Source organism: Panulirus ornatus, chromosome 59 (genome assembly GCF_036320965.1).
Source record: "Panulirus ornatus isolate Po-2019 chromosome 59, ASM3632096v1, whole genome shotgun sequence".
NCBI lineage: Eukaryota > Metazoa > Arthropoda > Malacostraca > Decapoda > Palinuridae > Panulirus > Panulirus ornatus.
The window spans coordinates 4,811,487-4,828,986 of NC_092282.1; the positions used below are offsets into that span (position 1 = coordinate 4,811,487).

Consider the following 17,500-nt stretch of genomic DNA (forward strand, 5'->3'; position numbering starts at 1 on the left):
AGAGAGAGAGAGAGAGAGAGAGAGAGAGAGAGAGAGAGAGAGAGAGAGAGAGAGAGAGAGAGAGAGAGAGGTGCTTTTTGTTTCGTTTTTGGGCCAGTGTATCGAAGCATATACCCATAAACTGCCCGCGACCTTATATATATATATATATATATATATATATATATATATATATATATATATATATATATATATATACAGGTACTCCACAGGAAAATGAAACACGATAAGTTCCCAAGTGCACTTTCGTGCCATGATCACATCATCAGGGGAGACACAAGAATGAGATAGATACTACAGAACAGTCAGTTGATGTAGAAGGAAGAGGCGGCTTACCTAAGAAGCCACTGGTAAACACCCCAAAACACAGGGGTTTACGTAGAAAACTCGTACGTAAGACCTAGCCACCTGCCACTCCAGCACGTCTCACAATCAACAGACCCCCAGATTTCCTCCATTTCCCCGGATCAGCCACTGGGACCCGTATGAACCACCTTAACTTGACGTTAATTTTGCTTTATTGGTGCTTCCCTCTTCTCCCTGAGCCCGACCACACGGCAGCACCTGGTTCCTGCCGTCCGTAGTACACCACCTCCAACCCACCACCTCGCCCCTTCCCCGTTAAACTTAGCTACCACGTCCTGCTGCAGGGGAGGTCGGCCACTTGTGTCCTGCTGGTCCCTCCCCCTTGCCTCACTTCCTCCCTCCACCCCTAGCTATATAATCTCCCCTCTCCGAACCCTTGTTCCAGCCATCCCAATCCTCCCATTCCCCAGCCCTCACCTCTGTCATCAAACTTCCTCTGTTAATCCTTCCTGACACCGACTCCCCTTCACCTATCCTCCTCTCTCTCCTACCCACTCATTCCCCAACCCCAGACACTGTCATTTGAACGCCAGACACCGCCTCTCCCATCACCCATTCATCCCTTTGAGACAACAACGCAGACTGGCAAATGAGCTCCGTGGTTTTCATCAACTCAAACTGCCACTTGCTCGATGTGTATATGATACGTAGAGCGTTTAAGTCAACACACTTGGAATATCTCATCAAATTCATCTCTTCTTCTTCTTCAAGTCCGCATTACTCTAACAGCCTTCGTAAGTCAACATACTCACTCTATATGAGTCCTGATGCGTTAAATCCCTGGAGACCTCCCACCACTTCCTGAAGTTGGCCCCTACTCCCTTCACCGCCGCTTTAAAAGGCCTCCCACCTCAACACCTCCCACCCCAGGCGCTGCGATTTCACTCGATTCCATCCGTCTTAAGATGCGTCACTCCACTCCATACCCTCCGGTACCTTCTCAAAGACCTGCAGTACAAGTGAGCTTCTCCTCCCCCGTCGATACGATGCTCTAAAACCTCCCGACTCTTCTCCTCCTCCTCCTCCTCCTCTCCTTCCTCCCAGAACGGTGCACTTCGCCACGTCACGTCGGCCGGGGCTTCTTGAGTCCACCATTCAGGGCGCTGGGGGGCCTCACAGCCTCCGCCGGTGCAAAAGTAATACGAACTCCAGCTTTCGTGACCTCCATCCGCTTGATTAGCCAGTCCAAACACTCTCGAACTTCTGTGAGAGGAGAGATAAGACCCCAGGAGTGTCTTGCCCACCCGGCCCCCCAAGACCCCGCGCCCAGGTCTTCGCATGTCGCGAAATCACCATCTCCCGACCAGAGGGAGGTGACCCGGCACGGCCATATGACCACCGGCTGGCAGGCACCAGCGCTGGCTCAGGGGTAACTTGTGGCGTCGCCGGCCCGTTCCTGTCTGTAGTGGGGAGGGAGGGGGGGAGGGGAGGGGGAGATATACAGACTGGGAGGGAGGGAGGAGGGAACAAGGTCTTCAGGGGCGTCTTTATCCGACCCTTTAGCTTAGAGAGAGAGAGAGAGAGAGAGAGAGAGAGAGAGAGAGAGAGAGAGAGAGAGAGAGAGAGAGAGAGAGAGAGAGCTCTACACGCGTCCTTGTTCACAGGTCGTCGACTGTCTGTAAATACACAAGTGTGTACCAAAAAAAAAAAAAAAATAGACGTCTCTCACAATCCTGACCCTCCCTATTAGCCTCAAGCCTCTCTCTCTCTCTCTCTCTCTCTCTCTCTCTCTCTCTCTCTCTCTCTCTCTCTCTCTCTTTCACTGCAGCTCGTCGTCTCGATCGCACTCTCTCCCTCAGTGGTTCTCTCTCTCCCACTCGGCTTCCATCTCTTTAGGAGCTCCATCTCCCCCCCCCCTCTCTCCCTGAGCAACATCTCCTTCCCCTATACCTTTACTCTCACCCATCCCCTCCCCTCTCTCCCTGAGCAACATCTCCTTCCCCTATACCTTTACTCTCACCCATCTCCTCCCCCTCTCCCTGAGCAACTTCTCCCTCCCTCTCACCCGAACATCCCATGAGTTCAAATAACGCGGTCATCTCCCCCGGCTCTCTCTCTCACACACGACCCCCCTCGCCTCCTTTTCATTACTCTCATTCGTAAACTTTTATCAAGGGCGGCATTTGCGTCCCGTTCATCAGGAGTTAACCTAGAAAAGTTTCGGATCCCTAACGCCCTACGTCGGCCTGGGGTTCGAAGCCTCCTGATCCCCTCCTTCACACGGCTTCTGTTCACTTCGGATGCCGTGCATTCTGCACAAGCCCTCCATACCCACAACAGTCCAGTCTGTAAGGCATTCATTACGAGAACTTATCAAGCTTCTTATACATTATATACATGCAAATCAGCTAAGGTCCTGAGACTCAAATACTCAGGTTTTTGATGTACCTTTTGCGACACTCACTTTGGAATCGAAACGTCTCACATCCTCTCGATAAAACTGAGAATCGGGGAGAACCTCGCCAAGTAATACACCTCCACAACACACACACACACACACACACACACACACACCAGTATTCCATCACCGAGCTGACTTAGTAGTGGTCTATCATGAATGCCATGAATACAGGGAAAGTTCATGGGAGTGAAGGGAAGAGATGTGGCTTGATAATGACCGTTGTTCTCCATGGCAGAGGTGGATCAGACGAGCCCCTCTCGCCTAGGAAGTCATTTCTAAGGCTTGTCCTCCATACACAAGACCTGGCCCTGGCCTCCACACACAAGACCTGGCCCTCCCAGGTCTCCACACACAAGACCTGGCCCTCCCAGGTCTCCACACACAAGACCTGGCCCTCCCAGGTCTCCACACACAAGACCTGGCCCTCCCAGGTCTCCACACACAAGACCTGGCCCTCCCGGGCCTCCACACACAAGACCTGGCCCTGGCCTCCATACACAAGACATGGCCCCTGGTATCCACACAGATGACATGGCACTCCCTGGCCCTCAAAACACACAAAACAGGAGCCATCTCTGGCCCTCCATACAAAGGACATGACACCCACCCTCCCGGGTCTCCAAACGCTACAAGTAGCTCCCAGTCCGTCCCCCCCCCCCCCCCCCCCCCACACACACACACACACACACACACACATGGTTCATCTAGGTATCAAGCGTGTTCAACAGCAGCTCAGCATCATCTCTCTGGATCACGGGCCCTGCCTGCCTGGCAGCAGCAAGAGGAGGCAGAGACGACGACGACGGGCTGAGGGATACGAACAGGAGAGTGGATCACGGAGCAGGAGGCACGAGGGAGAGAGAGAGAGAGTGGGGGAGGGGGATGGAGGAGTCTGCTGAGAGGCGAATGAAGAGGAGGGAGAAGAGGAGGGAGGAGGAAGAGGAAGGAGCAGAGACCAGACTGGGAGAGCGGGTGAACACTACGTCCCACAGTGATGCACTGCTGCACTCTATCTCGTTATCTCGTGGATTGTCCGGGCTTTGGAAGAGACTAAGATCCACTCCTCCCTCTCCTGTCCTCTCCCTCCTTCCCTCTCTCCCTCTCCTGTCCTCTCCCTCCCTCTCTCTCTCTCTCTCTCTCCTTTCCTCTCCTTCCCTCCCTCCCTCTCTCTCCTGTCCTCTCCCTCTCTCTCTCTCTCTCCTCTCCTTCCCTCACTCCCTCTCTCTCTCTCTCCTGTCCTCTCCCTCCCTAACTCCCTCTCTCCTGTCCTCTCCCTCCCTCCCTCTCTCTCTTTCCTCTCCCTCCCTCCCTCTCTCTCTCCCTTTTCGTACCCTCCCTCCACCTGCCTCTCCCCCTCGCCAGAAGTAAGCTGGCTGTCTTCCGCCGTAACAGACACTTCTGTCTTTTTGCTGTCCCCATTTTGTGTGCTTGGCTTTGTGCCACAAGTGTGTTTGTGTGTGTGTGTGTGTGTGTGTGTGTGTGTGTGTGTGTGTGTGTGTGTGTGTGTGTGTGAGTTTATCTATCATATATGACTATATATATTCAGTTTTATACGTAAACAGACAAGAGACATCTACAAAGATGGGGGGAAAAAAAAGGAAAACAGCGACATCTCTGCAACGGAGTAGACACACGAGTAGAACAGAGGTGCATGGCATGACCCCCCCCCCCCCCCCCCTGCATGAGACGAGGCCATTACCCCAGCATGTACGAGAGACGCATCTGTGTCCCTCCCGCATATATATAGTAAGGCTGCTTGATCGTGGGTACAGGGGGGCGGGGGGGGGGGGCACATGGGACGGGAGGGGGGAGGGAATGGGGGTAGGGGGGAGGCTCTGGTGCCGGGGAGGTATGAGGAATTAAGAGAGAGAGAGAGAGAGAGAGAGAGAGAGAGAGAGAGAGAGAGAGAGAGAGAGAGAGAGAGAGAGAGAGGGGGGGGGGGGGTAGGTGAGAGGATAACAGTGTGTAAATGGCAAAAAAAGAAAAAAAAGAAAAAAGGAAAAATAATTTATTGATTCGGGTACAGACGTTGGCTACATGCCGGTGGGGCTGGCTGGCGGCCGGCGAGCGGGACAGAGATGCACAAACAAGACTGGAAGTGAAGACTCGACTCTGAATGAAGCTTTTTCATCGTGAGACCAGAGGGAGGAGGAGGAGGAGGAGGAGGTGGAGGTTTAGGTGGAGGGGAAGGAGGAGGTGAAGGTGGGGAAGAAGAAGGAGGTGGAGGGGGAGCTGAAAGGGAGGGGGGAGGAGGAGGAGGAGGAGGAAGAGGAGGGGGTGGTGGAGGTTTAGGTGGAGGGGGAGGAGGAGGTGAAGGTGGGGAAGAAGAGGAGGTGGAGGGGGAGCTGAAAGGGAGGAGGAGAAGGAGGAGGAGGAGGACAGGGGGCAGGAGGAGGAGATCAAACAAGGGACGTCAGCAGGAAAGGTCGCTGGCTAAGTGAAGGCTAGCCAGCCACTGAGGACCACCGTTGTTCCCGGGTCCTACTCCAGACATACACACACACACACACACAACCCTCGTCCTCCAGTGTGTACAACGTCACGTATTCACGTCGGAAACGTTCAATAAAAAAAAAGTGACATCATTTTTGCTTTACTATGAAACAATAGCTTCTTTCATGTATTGGTTTAGCTTTATTTTTTCTACAAATGATATTGATACCTTGAGCAGGACGGTGCGATCCTTGAGGGCGACGGTACGATCTTTGAGCATGACGTAGCGCAGTAAGCCTGCGTGACCTTGCACATGACTCTACTTAAAAAGGTCAGGTCAAGGATCACGCTAACATACTTGAGGTTCTTATCGTCGTGCTCGCGGGTCGTACCGTCGTGCTCGCGGGTCGTACCGTCGTGCTCAAGGATCATACCGTCGTGCTCGAGGGTCGTACCGTCGTGCTCGGGGGTCGTACCGTCGTGCTCAAGGAGCATATACCATCGTGCTCGAGGGTCGTACCGTCGTACTCGAGGGTCGTACCGTCGTGCTCAAGGATCATATACCATCGTACTCGAGGACCGTACCGTCGTCCTCAAGGATCGTACCATCGTACTCAGGGTGTAAACACACCCACACCATGTCGACGTACTTACAAGCGTCGTGTCACCAAACACACCGACTCTCACCCGTGACATCAACACAGCACGTCTTCCGTCTACCAACTTGACGACCTTCAGCCCCACGTCCCCAAGTCAGCACTGAGGAAGCTTCATCAACTCAACAGGTATTTAAAGAGATGCAACCGATCCTTCACACTGCAACTGGTGAGTGGTTCGTCAGAATCCATAAATACGCCAAGCTGTCGACACCCTCTGGTTTCATGAGGAGGGACGGGACAATTGAAGAAACCGTGAAAAAAAAAGTATTCTACTCGTTGTGACTGATTCACGTGACCTGGTTTCGAAGTTAGAGACACTCCAGTGTGTCTTTACACACGCTAACCTTCGATTAGTATCGTCATTAATCTGTTCCAAACCTACGTGCCTTCAGCCTCTAACAAGGCTAACGGAGCAAAGGAACAACAAGACAGTGTGGTCTCAGACCCAGCTGGAAGATTTTCCAAAGCTACCTGAAGGTATATTGAAGGTAAGACGAGGTCCCTGACCTGGGAGCTGTGAGGGGTAGAAGACCTCTCTGAAACAATCGTACGAGACGTGTATATATTGTATAATCACAGACTTATCTTTAGCACTCTTGAAAACCTTTATCACTTACAGTTGAGGGACTATCAAAGACGCGAGTATGTGTGTGTGTGTGTGTGTGTGTGTGTGTGTGTGTGTGTGACTGTGAGGGAGCCATGAGGAAGACCCTGGTTTATTTCCTGGGTACTCGACCCTCCCCTAACGTTCACTTCACCATGAATTGATGAGGAGGTGGTGATAGATTCACCACAAGTGACATTTCGAAGTTCAGTCTGGCCAAGGTGCTTAAACGAGGAGCAAAATGTCACGTATCCAATGGTATACGAAGAGGGAACGTGGCCCTAGACTCATGAGTACGACGATGAGACCCTTGAGCACGACGGCGCGACCCTTGAGCACGACGGTACGACCCTTGACCACGACGTACGACCATTCATCACGACGGTACGACCCTTGAGCACGACGTACGACCATTCAGCACGACGTACTGACCATTCAGCACGACGGTACGACCCTTGAGCACGACGTACGACCATTCAGCACGATGGTACGACCCTTGAGCACGACGTACGACCATTGAGCATGACGGTACGACCATTCAGCACGACGTACGACCTTTGAGCACGACTTACGACCAGTCAGCACGACCGCACGACCACTGAGCACGATGGTATGACCTGCTGCCCTTCTATCTGACTCTTTAAGAGTCGTCACGCCCAAGGCCCAGGTCACCATACCCAAAGCGTTGTGACGCCCATGGGAAAAGGACGTGCCTTCATACCCAAGAGGGCTAAAGGCCAACCTGGGGTCAAAGGTCAACCTGGGTCACACGCATGAGCGTCGCTCGTCAGGATGCATCACACTAGCCTCATAAGGATTTATCAAAAAAAAAAAAAAAAGAGGAGGCCAGACTCGTAAGGGAGATCACAAAATCTTTTACAGCTGATTGGATGAAATGAATGCATCATAGAAAACTGATCCACGATTTGCCATTACGTTAATTTCATCTGCATGTGAATAGCCCGCGTCCATATATGTTGCATTTATCAAATATTTTGATCTTTTTACTCCATGTACTTAGATACTTTTAGGCCAAGTATTGGTACTAAATCATATATATATATATATATATATATATATATATATATATATATATATATATATATATATATATCAGTGCATTTGGTAAAGTAGTTTAATTTGTGTAGTCCTGATGGAATATATATTTTATGCGTGAAGCCACGTAAATTGAATTTTCGATCACCAATTGTGTTTAATGTTATAACCATGGCAACCACATCTCTTGTTCTCCCTGCAGCTTTATCGACCACCAAACAAACAAATGAAGAACGTCTGATTCTTCTCTGTGCTTCACGTTTTACTTTGGCCAATTTCCATTCATTTTCGTACGGTCCAGTGCTCGCAAAGAGGAAAAATCTGATCCTTTTCGGATACCATTCGTTTTCTTTATTTCCCCACACTGTCAAAATTCCTAACCACCACCAACACCACCATCCCTCCTGGCGCGGCTGAAGTTCCCGGACGTGTCTCCTGCAGGAGGAGGAGAGAGAGGGAGGCACAACTTCTGCAGCGGGGAGGCGGCAAATCCTCGAGAAATCGGGAGGACTTTCAGATACCTCGCGATATTGCACGTCACCACAGACATTGAAAACCCACATCACATGTGTGTCTTCGAGGAATGGAAGGGCCCGACGCTTCCCTGTGCAGGTGCAGGACATTTCCGTGCCGACGCCCTTACTAATGGTGACGCAGGAGTGAGAAGCATTGCCATTTTCCACCTGACACTGCCAACGCAAGTGCCACAATTCTCCAGGGGCGCATTCGTGGTACCACGACGTCTGTCTGGCGTGTTGGGGATAGCCAGTGAGGAGTGCCTGTGAAACAGTGGCAAAGAAGAAATCGGACGCGACTGTTTCCTGGGTATGAAAATGATGTCGCCAACATATATGCTAAAGCTTTTTCCCTCCTCTCCCCCTTCCCTCCTGGGAATGTCTTCTTTCCCCTCCCCTTGGTTCGCCTTCGGCCAAGCCACCTCTGGTCGAGGCTGGAAGTCCTACAACGCCACCGAAACAAAGGGAAGTATGATCATAATACCTGATTGTATTTCTAGCAGATCTGCTCAATGGTTCGATCCGCTACGTTGCATAATTGTGTGTTGTGATCGATGTGCATGACGCACCACACACACACACACACACACACATACACACACACACACACACACATACACACACACACATACACACACACACACACATACGTCCAGACATGCGCTAAACATCTACACAAACAACACACATTCGGATATAGGTCAGACATCCACACCTGGGGCTGTGGGTGAGGGCCGGAGCCAACAGCAAGATCAGAGAGTGAGGGCAGAGGAACACCAGTGTGGTGCTAACCACAACAGGAGGATGGTACTGAGGTCCGTGCTGGCAACAATGATTCTTCATACCTTAAAGCACGACGGTAAGGCCCTTCAGCACGACGGTACGCCCCTTAAGCACGACGGTACAACCCCCTGAGTATAACAGTCTGGCTCCAAACCCAAACTTTGAAGGTCAAGGTTATCATATACCACAAGAACAGTACCGTCGTGCTCAGGGCCAGGCCATTATATACCCCAAGGACCATACCGTCGTGTTCACAGTAGAGAGAGGTGACGTGAGGTAACATAATACCAACTACCAATCTATTAGCTAAGGGCAAACTACTGCCACAGAGACACAAATATAAACTGAGAGAGAGCTTACGAGACGGTGAACAGACGGTAAAACTTGTATTTACATAAGACAGACGACTGAACAGCTTGATGAAGCGGTCGGGCCATTGCCATTTCTCCTCTGCGTGTGAGTCGGTGTGTGCACTGCTCCCAAACACTGTAATATCACTGCCGCTTCACTGGCGCGCAATAGCAAGTTCAGAGACCACGAAAGATGCGACATTTTGCCACGGTATATAAACAGTGGCGATTCATTTTTATCTAACTTCCAGAATAGATAACTTCTGGAACGCCATACACGAATGTGTGTAAGGTGTTCAATGGTGCTGAATATACCAAAAGAAAAAAAAAAACGAAGATTAATTAATCAGGAGGAAGATATGGGTCAGGCGAGCGAAAATCAAAGCCACGTGACTCTCCAACTTTGAAGCCAAAAAAGTAATTTAAGTCTGTGCCACCTCTGCAGCAATATTGAAGTTGGAAAGAAATGAGATCAAAGAGACGAGAGATAGAGGAAAGCAATAAGAGGAAGTTTGAAAAGATGTACCTGATTCCAAACTTTGTCAAAGGATATAGTGACGCAAAACTTCAGTGCCAAAAGATTCTCTCAAGCTGCCTGCCACTGCTAGGAGAAAGAGGAGATTATATATGCATAGAATTCTATGTATCCACAATCTATCTATCCATCCATATCTATACACACGCATATACATATATATATATATATATATATATATATATATATAAAGAGACGAGGTCACACGACTGGAGAGCTTTGCCGCACTATACAAGCTGGGGATTACAGACTTACCAGGCAGACCCAACAAATATTCTCAGCACATTCTGGAAGCTTGTCTCTACCTCCGGGGCTTGGGCAGACTAAGCTGTAGAGCTGTTCCTCTGGTCATTCACGGTAAAGCTGTTCCTCTGGTCATTCATGATGAAGCTGTTCCTCTGGTCAGTCACGGTAAAGCTGTTCCTCTGGTCATTCACGGTGAAGCTGTTCCTCTGGTCATTCACGGTGTCTGAGAGGACGTGCCCCATAAGGCATTCTGGCTAATGAATCAAAGCTTCAAATACTGTCTCTTCCTGGTTTCGCATCCCTTGTCTTTGCAGTCGGCGAACTGCATCATGCCTATTGTCCAAAGAAGTCACGATACCTTTCAAATACTCACTTAAGACGATTATTTTTCTTGGTAGCTGAGACGTCGCGGGCAAGAGAATGCCATGCAGAAGGCCATCTCATTCATATATACATACCTTATCCTAAGCCAGGGACCCATTGCATCGACCAGCCTATATGGGAGGGATGAACAGCTGGTATGACTGCTTGCCTACTGCAGCAACAAGGATTCGAACCTATGCAGACTCGACTAAAACCCTTAATCTCATCTGTTGTGCTCGCGTCTTGTCCAAGTCTTGTACTCCACCTGACTCTCATCATCTTGACTTCCTCCTCCTCATCATTTCCTCCTCAATGAAGGAGTTGGAACTTATCTCTGGTGGACACCAAGGGTAGCCCATTATCAATGGCCCACTCGAAGACTTGACCGATATCTGAGACCGGTAATCTCTCGGTCACCATCTGTACGATAAGACCTTCACATACACACCCATATCATCGACAGATCATGACATATGAAGTTCGTGTCTTTATTTCTTCTGTTGAAGCCAGACACGAAAAGAAGACATCAGCGGTGCAACCACAGCCCCTGCGGAAGGCTATCGTGTTTCACTGTAAACGAAGAAGAAGAAGAAGAAGAAGAAGAAGAAGAAGAAGAAGAAGGAGAAGAAGGAGGAGAAGAAGAAGAAGAAGAAGAAGAAGAAGAAGAAGAAGAAGAAGAAGAAGACGAAGAAGGAGAAGAAGAAGAAGGAGAAGGAGAAGAAGAAGAAGAAGAAGAAGAAGAAGACGAAGAAGAAGAAGAAGAAGGAGAAGAAGAAGAAGGAGAAGAAGAAGAAGGAGAAGAAGAAGAAGAAGAAGAGAAAGATGAAGTCTGCTTTACGACGACATTTTGTGAGTCCTTGAGGCAGCTAAGCCACCCGCAAGCACACGTACCCTCCGACATTCGCTGCTGGACAGCCACACTTTATAGGTATTTGTCCAGTGAGTTTTCGGAAGTTCTCTTCACCGGTCAGCCCTTAATGTTGCCGATACTTGAGGAGTGAGTTTCAGGAGCTGCTGGGGATCTCCTGTTTACAGTCCTTCCTCTCGAAGTATCCGCGACATCTTGAGGCTTTTAATGGTGACACTTCACGTACGTGAGAATTTCAAGGATTGTCTCACGTAAATGGGTTGGTAAGGGTCAGTCCCACGTACGTAGAGGGTAAGGGTTTAATTCCACGTACATAAAGGGTAAGGGTCAGTCCCACGTGCATAAATAGGTAAGGAACATTCCTATGTACACAACTGTGTAAGGGTCAACCCCGCGTACATAAGTGGGTAAGGATCAATCCCACGTACACAACCCGGTAAGAATGAATCCCCCGTACACAAGTGGGTGAAGGTAAGTTTCACGTACACAAGTGGGTAGAATCACTCACACGTACACAAGTGAGTAAGGATCAGTTCATGCTGCACATCCGATACCAGTGGGCGATACACTACCCACGTAACTAGGTGGGGAGAAGAAGAGGAGAGGGAGAGGAGGAGGTGGCATATCACCACGTACATACCTTATGTTGCCATAGCGCAGGGGCTCAGTGGTGCTAGTGGTGGCGTTCTCTGCTGGCCCGCTACCGACACATCTCCTGCAGGAGGGAGGAGGAGGAAAAAATATTACACGTCATGACTCCAGTTATACAGTGGTGGGGGGGGGAGAGAGAGAGAGAGAGAGAGAGAGAGAGAGAGAGAGAGAGAGAGAGAGAGAGAGAGCCGGGTCTTCCAGCTCCCCGACCGACTGATGTGGCCAGCAAGTTTCCCTCTTTTATCAGTGGGATCCAATAATGCCGCTGTTTATACGGATCTACGCGCTAATGTCGCCCATCTCTCCTGATCTCTGTCTCTGTATGTCCCCCGTCTCTCTCTCTCTCTCTCTCTCTCTCTCTCTCTCTCTCTCTCTCTCTCTCTCTCTCACAACAATATCAACAAAGGAAACTGGGAGGTGTAATGTCAAAGAAGCTATACACAGTATGAGCCAAGTCTGTCGACAGTGACAGAATCTAAAATGATGAGATGTTTACAACTAGCTAATGAAACAATGACAAAATATCGACAATACTGTGAAAAAAAATCAAGAAAGCAAATGAAATGAAGAAATAAGTTTATATATATATATATATATATATATATATATATATATATATATATATATATATATATATATATATACAGCCAGGATCGAACCCGGGACCCTTGTACCAAAGGTGGGAATACTACCGCTATATATATATATATATATATATATATATATATATATATATATATATATGGTATTGTCAACTAAGGGGAAGAAAGGAAGGAAGGTGAACCTGCTCGCTCGTTAAGCACAGTGTAACCAGTGCGACAAGACAGGGAGGCCTTAATGGCCAATTAGACGTCTCACACCCCAAAAATACACAGACGTGCAAGCGAGGCTGAAGGGGTGAGGAGAGGCGACACTCTGGTTCCTCTCCCATTTCAAACCATTCCTTTACGTGTCCCCATCACCTCCTCCCCCTTCCCCTTACGTGCCTAAGGGAATACTGAGGAGAGAGAGAGAGAGAGAGAGAGAGAGAGAGAGAGAGAGAGAGAGAGAGAGAGAGAGAGAGAGATAAAAGGGAGCCAAAACAGATGGGGAGACAAGGCGGGCAAAGGTGTGAAGTGGGGGGTGACAGGTGCAGAGCATGAATGGGTCTTCTGTGTTACGCTCGACTGTTACACAGAGGGTTCGCGCGACAGATGGTTCGCTGCCTGCAGCAGCGAACAGTCTAGTCGGCCAGTTATGACGTCCGCAAGACTAGGAAAGACTGGTAGTGGACACGGAACAAACACACAGCCTCCGGTAACCACCATTTGGCATAGGGTAAATACAGGGTCAGTATAGAAAGACGTGGCGTACGCAGACCCCTCTTACGGCTATGAAAGACAGTGGCTTGCCATCGCTGGCGTTTCAATAAGAACATTTTTTCTAAACAAATAATTACAAAATAACGCTAACGTATCCAGGAATTAAGATCACCTTTTGAATATACATATCTAAGTACAGGACGACCTGAGTGTGGAAATCTGTTCAGAAATTTCAACACTCTCCCCTTCGCTAATGACCCACGAGGAGAGTTAATCTACTCTATCATTAAGCCAGTTCATCTGACATGTCCCAGAATGTGGTACACTGTCCCAGGGATGGGATTTTGTACCCTAGAGAACGATACTGTACCATAGTGATGGTGGTGTGGGCAGTGGGAAAACGGGTGGCTGTGGGCGGTGTGGTACAGAACGGACCGACCATCTACTGGCTGTGGGGCAAACAAGTAGATAAAGAGAGCCTCTCTCTCTCTCTCTCTCTCTCTCTCTCTCTCTCTCTCTCTCTCTCTCTCTCTCTCTCCCATATCTTGCACGTATCACTGGGATGTTCATCTCCAGATAAAAATAGAAAAATATATATCCCTCCCGGGTCTACGTCCCCACAGTATACTGAACAAGCGCTGTTGGATGAGCAGTCTTATCGCCCGTGTCTCCACCACACCATCTTCCCCCGCGGTGGTTCGCATGCTGTAATTTGCGTGTCGGAGACGGGCGGACCATCAATCAACACACATGTTGATTATGCAAACGTCTCCCTCACCCACCCCACCCACTCACCACCACCACATCCCCCTCCTCACGTCCGCAGGGGGCGTTATGTATCAACTTACGTAACTGATAAGAAGGCCTGATAAGGTGACTGACAGCGGCGTAATATGTGTCTTTGTATTTCGAGTGCAGGTCTTAATGCCGTCCAGTGATGGAGTACTGTTGATATACGGGTTGATATACAGGAATAGTAGGATTAACCGAGGTGGAGTTAAAGGGGGGGAGGGGGTGGAAACAGACGATAAACAGAAGGGGGAAACAGAGAGGGGAAATAGACAGTGGAGAGAGGAGAAGACAGAGGAAGAAGAAGAAGTAGAAATAGCGAGATACTGATGATAAACAAAGACAGAGAAAAGAAAGATAATTATAATGGAGGGGATGTGGGCAAACAGAAGGGGAAGGAGAAGGTAAACAGAGGGGAAAACAGTGTAAACAGGGGAATACAAAGTAAACAGAGTAAAGACAATAAACAACAGGGAAAGAAAGAATAGTAATCAGATGTGATATTGGGTAAAGATGGGAGACACAGGGAAAATGAAGAATAAACTTAAAGGGTAGAGAAAGGGGGGAAACAGAGGAGGCAGACAATAAGCAAGATAACATAATAACAAGATGATAAACGAAAGGGAAGACTGAGGAAACAGATTAAGGGAAGAAGAAGAAGAAGAAGAAGAAGAAGAAGAAGAAGAAGAGGAAGAAGAAGAAGAGGAAGAAGAAGAAGAGAACATAAAACAGAAGGAGAAAGACAGCTGCAAGTGGGAGACAGAAGAGAAAACAAAGGATGGCGGGAGGAGAGAGAGAGAGAGAGAGAGAGAGAGAGAGAGAGAGAGAGAGAGAGAGAGAGAGAGAGAGAGAGAGAGAGAATGATCCTTCTCCCTCCGTTTGCCCCTGGCGAGAAAATTAAGATGTATAATGTCAGGGAGGAGAGGTTTGGGGGGGCGCGTCTGGCTCACGGGAGATGCTCACCCTGGCACTACGAGCATGTGTGTGTGTGTGTGTGTGTGTGTGTGTGTGTGTGTGTGTGCGCGCGCGCGCGAGACGGAGGGCCAGAGGCCAGTCCGTCATACCCCAAGGGTCGTACCGTCGTGTTCAGAGGGGTCGTGCCATCGCTCCCAGAGCCCGCACCGTCGTGTTTACGAGGAGAGTAAAGAAGGTGAGTGCGTCGTCTAAGATCCTGATATACACCAGGGTGACGGAGGCGGGAGGAGGGAGTGTGGGAGGAATACGGAGCCTTAAGAGAAAAGTTCCCCCCCCGCCACGCATGGCCGATGAGACACACAAAATTCCCCTCATGACAAAGCCGATAAAAAACGAGCCAAAGTATGTGCAGGAGAAGGGGGAAAAAATTCTAGGCTAGGTTACAAATTTTCCCCTGTGGAAACTCCCGAGGCACGTAAGAGGGTAGGGGAGTGAGTGAGGGAGTGAGGGGAGAGTGAGTGAGAGGGGTAGCAGAGCGGGTGCACAAGACAGCTGTGAGCACTCGATACTGTACCTAGACACTTACATACAGGCCTAGGAGGAGGTTGTCTGGAAGGACCATCGGCTCCCATGTCTGTCTGTCTGTCTCTTATGTGGTGAACGCTACGCGCTTAGCCCTGGCCTGCCCCACCCACCCACGGCACCACTAACTCTAACAAGAGCGGAGAAAAAGGCACCAACAACAACACTAGCTATGACCAAAAGCATTACTCCAACTGCATTCTCCATCACCACCACCATCACTAATATTATCCCCTCCACCACCACTAGCAACATCCCCTCCAACACTAGTAGCATTCCCTCCACCAGTAACAACATTCCCTCCACCACCCCTAGTAACATCCCCTCCACCAATAACAACATCATAAACCACCAAGCTAGGCTAAGTTAAGTTAAGTAACAAGAGGTAACGAGAAGTATCCTGCCTCCCTCCCACCCCCATATGTTGTCTGTCCTGCCGGCAACCCCCCTCCCCCCCCCCCATAAACCCCCATGACCCACCTCTAAGGTGACCCCTGACCCCATTCCCCACCTAACCCTCCCCCATGCACATCCTGCTGAACCCTACCACGCCATTTACTCGCTCACTCGAACTACATCACATGGAATATATATATATACCTGCAGCATATGATACGAAATGGGATCGAGTAAACTGGAATGATGTGGTATACAGGGGGCGACGCGCTGTCACTGGCCTGAACCAGGGTATGTGAATCAGCCAGGGGGGAAAACCATGGAAAGGTCAGTGGGGTTTAGTGTTGTGGATAGAGGGCTTTGGTTTCGGTGCATTATACACGACAAGGGATGACAATGGATGTGTGCGAAGGAAGCCTTTCTCCATCTGCTCCTGGCGCTACATCATTAGTGCGGGGAAACAGCGGCGAGCAAGGATGAGAGGAGGAAGAAGAAGAGAGGATAACGAACCAGAGAAATTGACTCCAGTCTGGATCACTCACCATCATTTTTCTCCTCTCTCTCTCTCTCTCATTTTTTTTTCCATTGCATTCATAGCTAATCAGACTGGTTTCAACTCTTGACTCACTGAAATGACTGGCATGCCATGTAGTGCCTTTTTATTTATCATTCTTTCAATGCATATTAATGACCTTGAACAAATGGCGCCATCATTTTCATCTTACTTGCATGAATTTGAAATTATAGATACAAAAGAGATGGTGGGGAAATTGGTGGATGAATTTCTCTGAGGATATATATATACGTAGAGGTGGACCTTCGACTTTGGCTTGATTATCTATATTTACATCTATCTATCTATCTATCTATCTATTGTAAACAAAAGATTTTGCACCCACACTTTTATGTGCATCTGTCATGCACAACACTGTGTTTACATTGCATATATATATATATATATATATATATATATATATATATATATATATATATATATATATATATATACCCACTTCTGCTCTAGCGTCAAGAACAAACGAACAATGGCCTTATTTACACACATCCAGTTCTCGCTGTCGTGTATAATGTACGCTCCTTAATGCAGCCAGGACCTTATCCTTTCCCTTAACGCTTTATGACTCGATTCAAGCCCTCACGGTTCCATCCGCTACCATGTCCATTTCCATGAATGTAAAGCACTCCATTACCCTCCAGCAGGTCCTCCCCCGACTGAAACTTACACTCGCGCCATTCTCTCCCGCCCTCCTGCCTCGCCTCATTACCTTACTTTTGTTCATATACTCGCAACTTCCTCCTTAGAGAGAGAGAGAGAGAGAGAGAGAGAGAGAGAGAGAGAGAGAGAGAGACACACTCTCTCTCTCTCTCTCTCTCTCTCTCCCAAACTCTGACAACAGCTTCTGTCTAATCTGTTCGCAGACGGGGCGGTGAGGGAGGTGAGTGGTAGGGAGGGTCCGGGAGCGAGGCGCTGGTCTACTGCATGCTGGGGAGGAAGCACGGCAATGTGAAGCCGTTGCTGTCTGCAGATGACACGGTTCTGGTGTTTGCAGCAGTCCCTCGAGGGGAACAAACGATCGAGAACAGCGTCGTTTCTGACGTATTGAAATCCGACCGACGCCAACATGGCCTCTAGCTCAGGTAAACCTTGACATATAAGAGTGTCTGGCTT

At 49.0% G+C, this 17,500-nt stretch overlaps 1 protein-coding gene across 3 annotated transcripts in view; it reads right to left on the minus strand.

Annotated features, from left to right (window-relative positions):
- The window catches only part of tei (irregular chiasm C-roughest protein teiresias), a 210,146-nt gene that overhangs the window by 52,739 nt on the left and 139,907 nt on the right, over positions 1-17,500 (minus strand). For 2 of the 3 annotated variants that reach the window (XM_071696675.1, XM_071696673.1), the window contains exon 3: positions 11,820-11,894. The exons of the other annotated variant lie outside the window; for it this stretch is intronic. The gene's annotated coding sequence lies outside the window, so the exon portion shown is untranslated. The remainder of the gene's footprint in view (positions 1-11,819; positions 11,895-17,500) is intronic. 3 annotated transcript variants of the gene reach the window in all.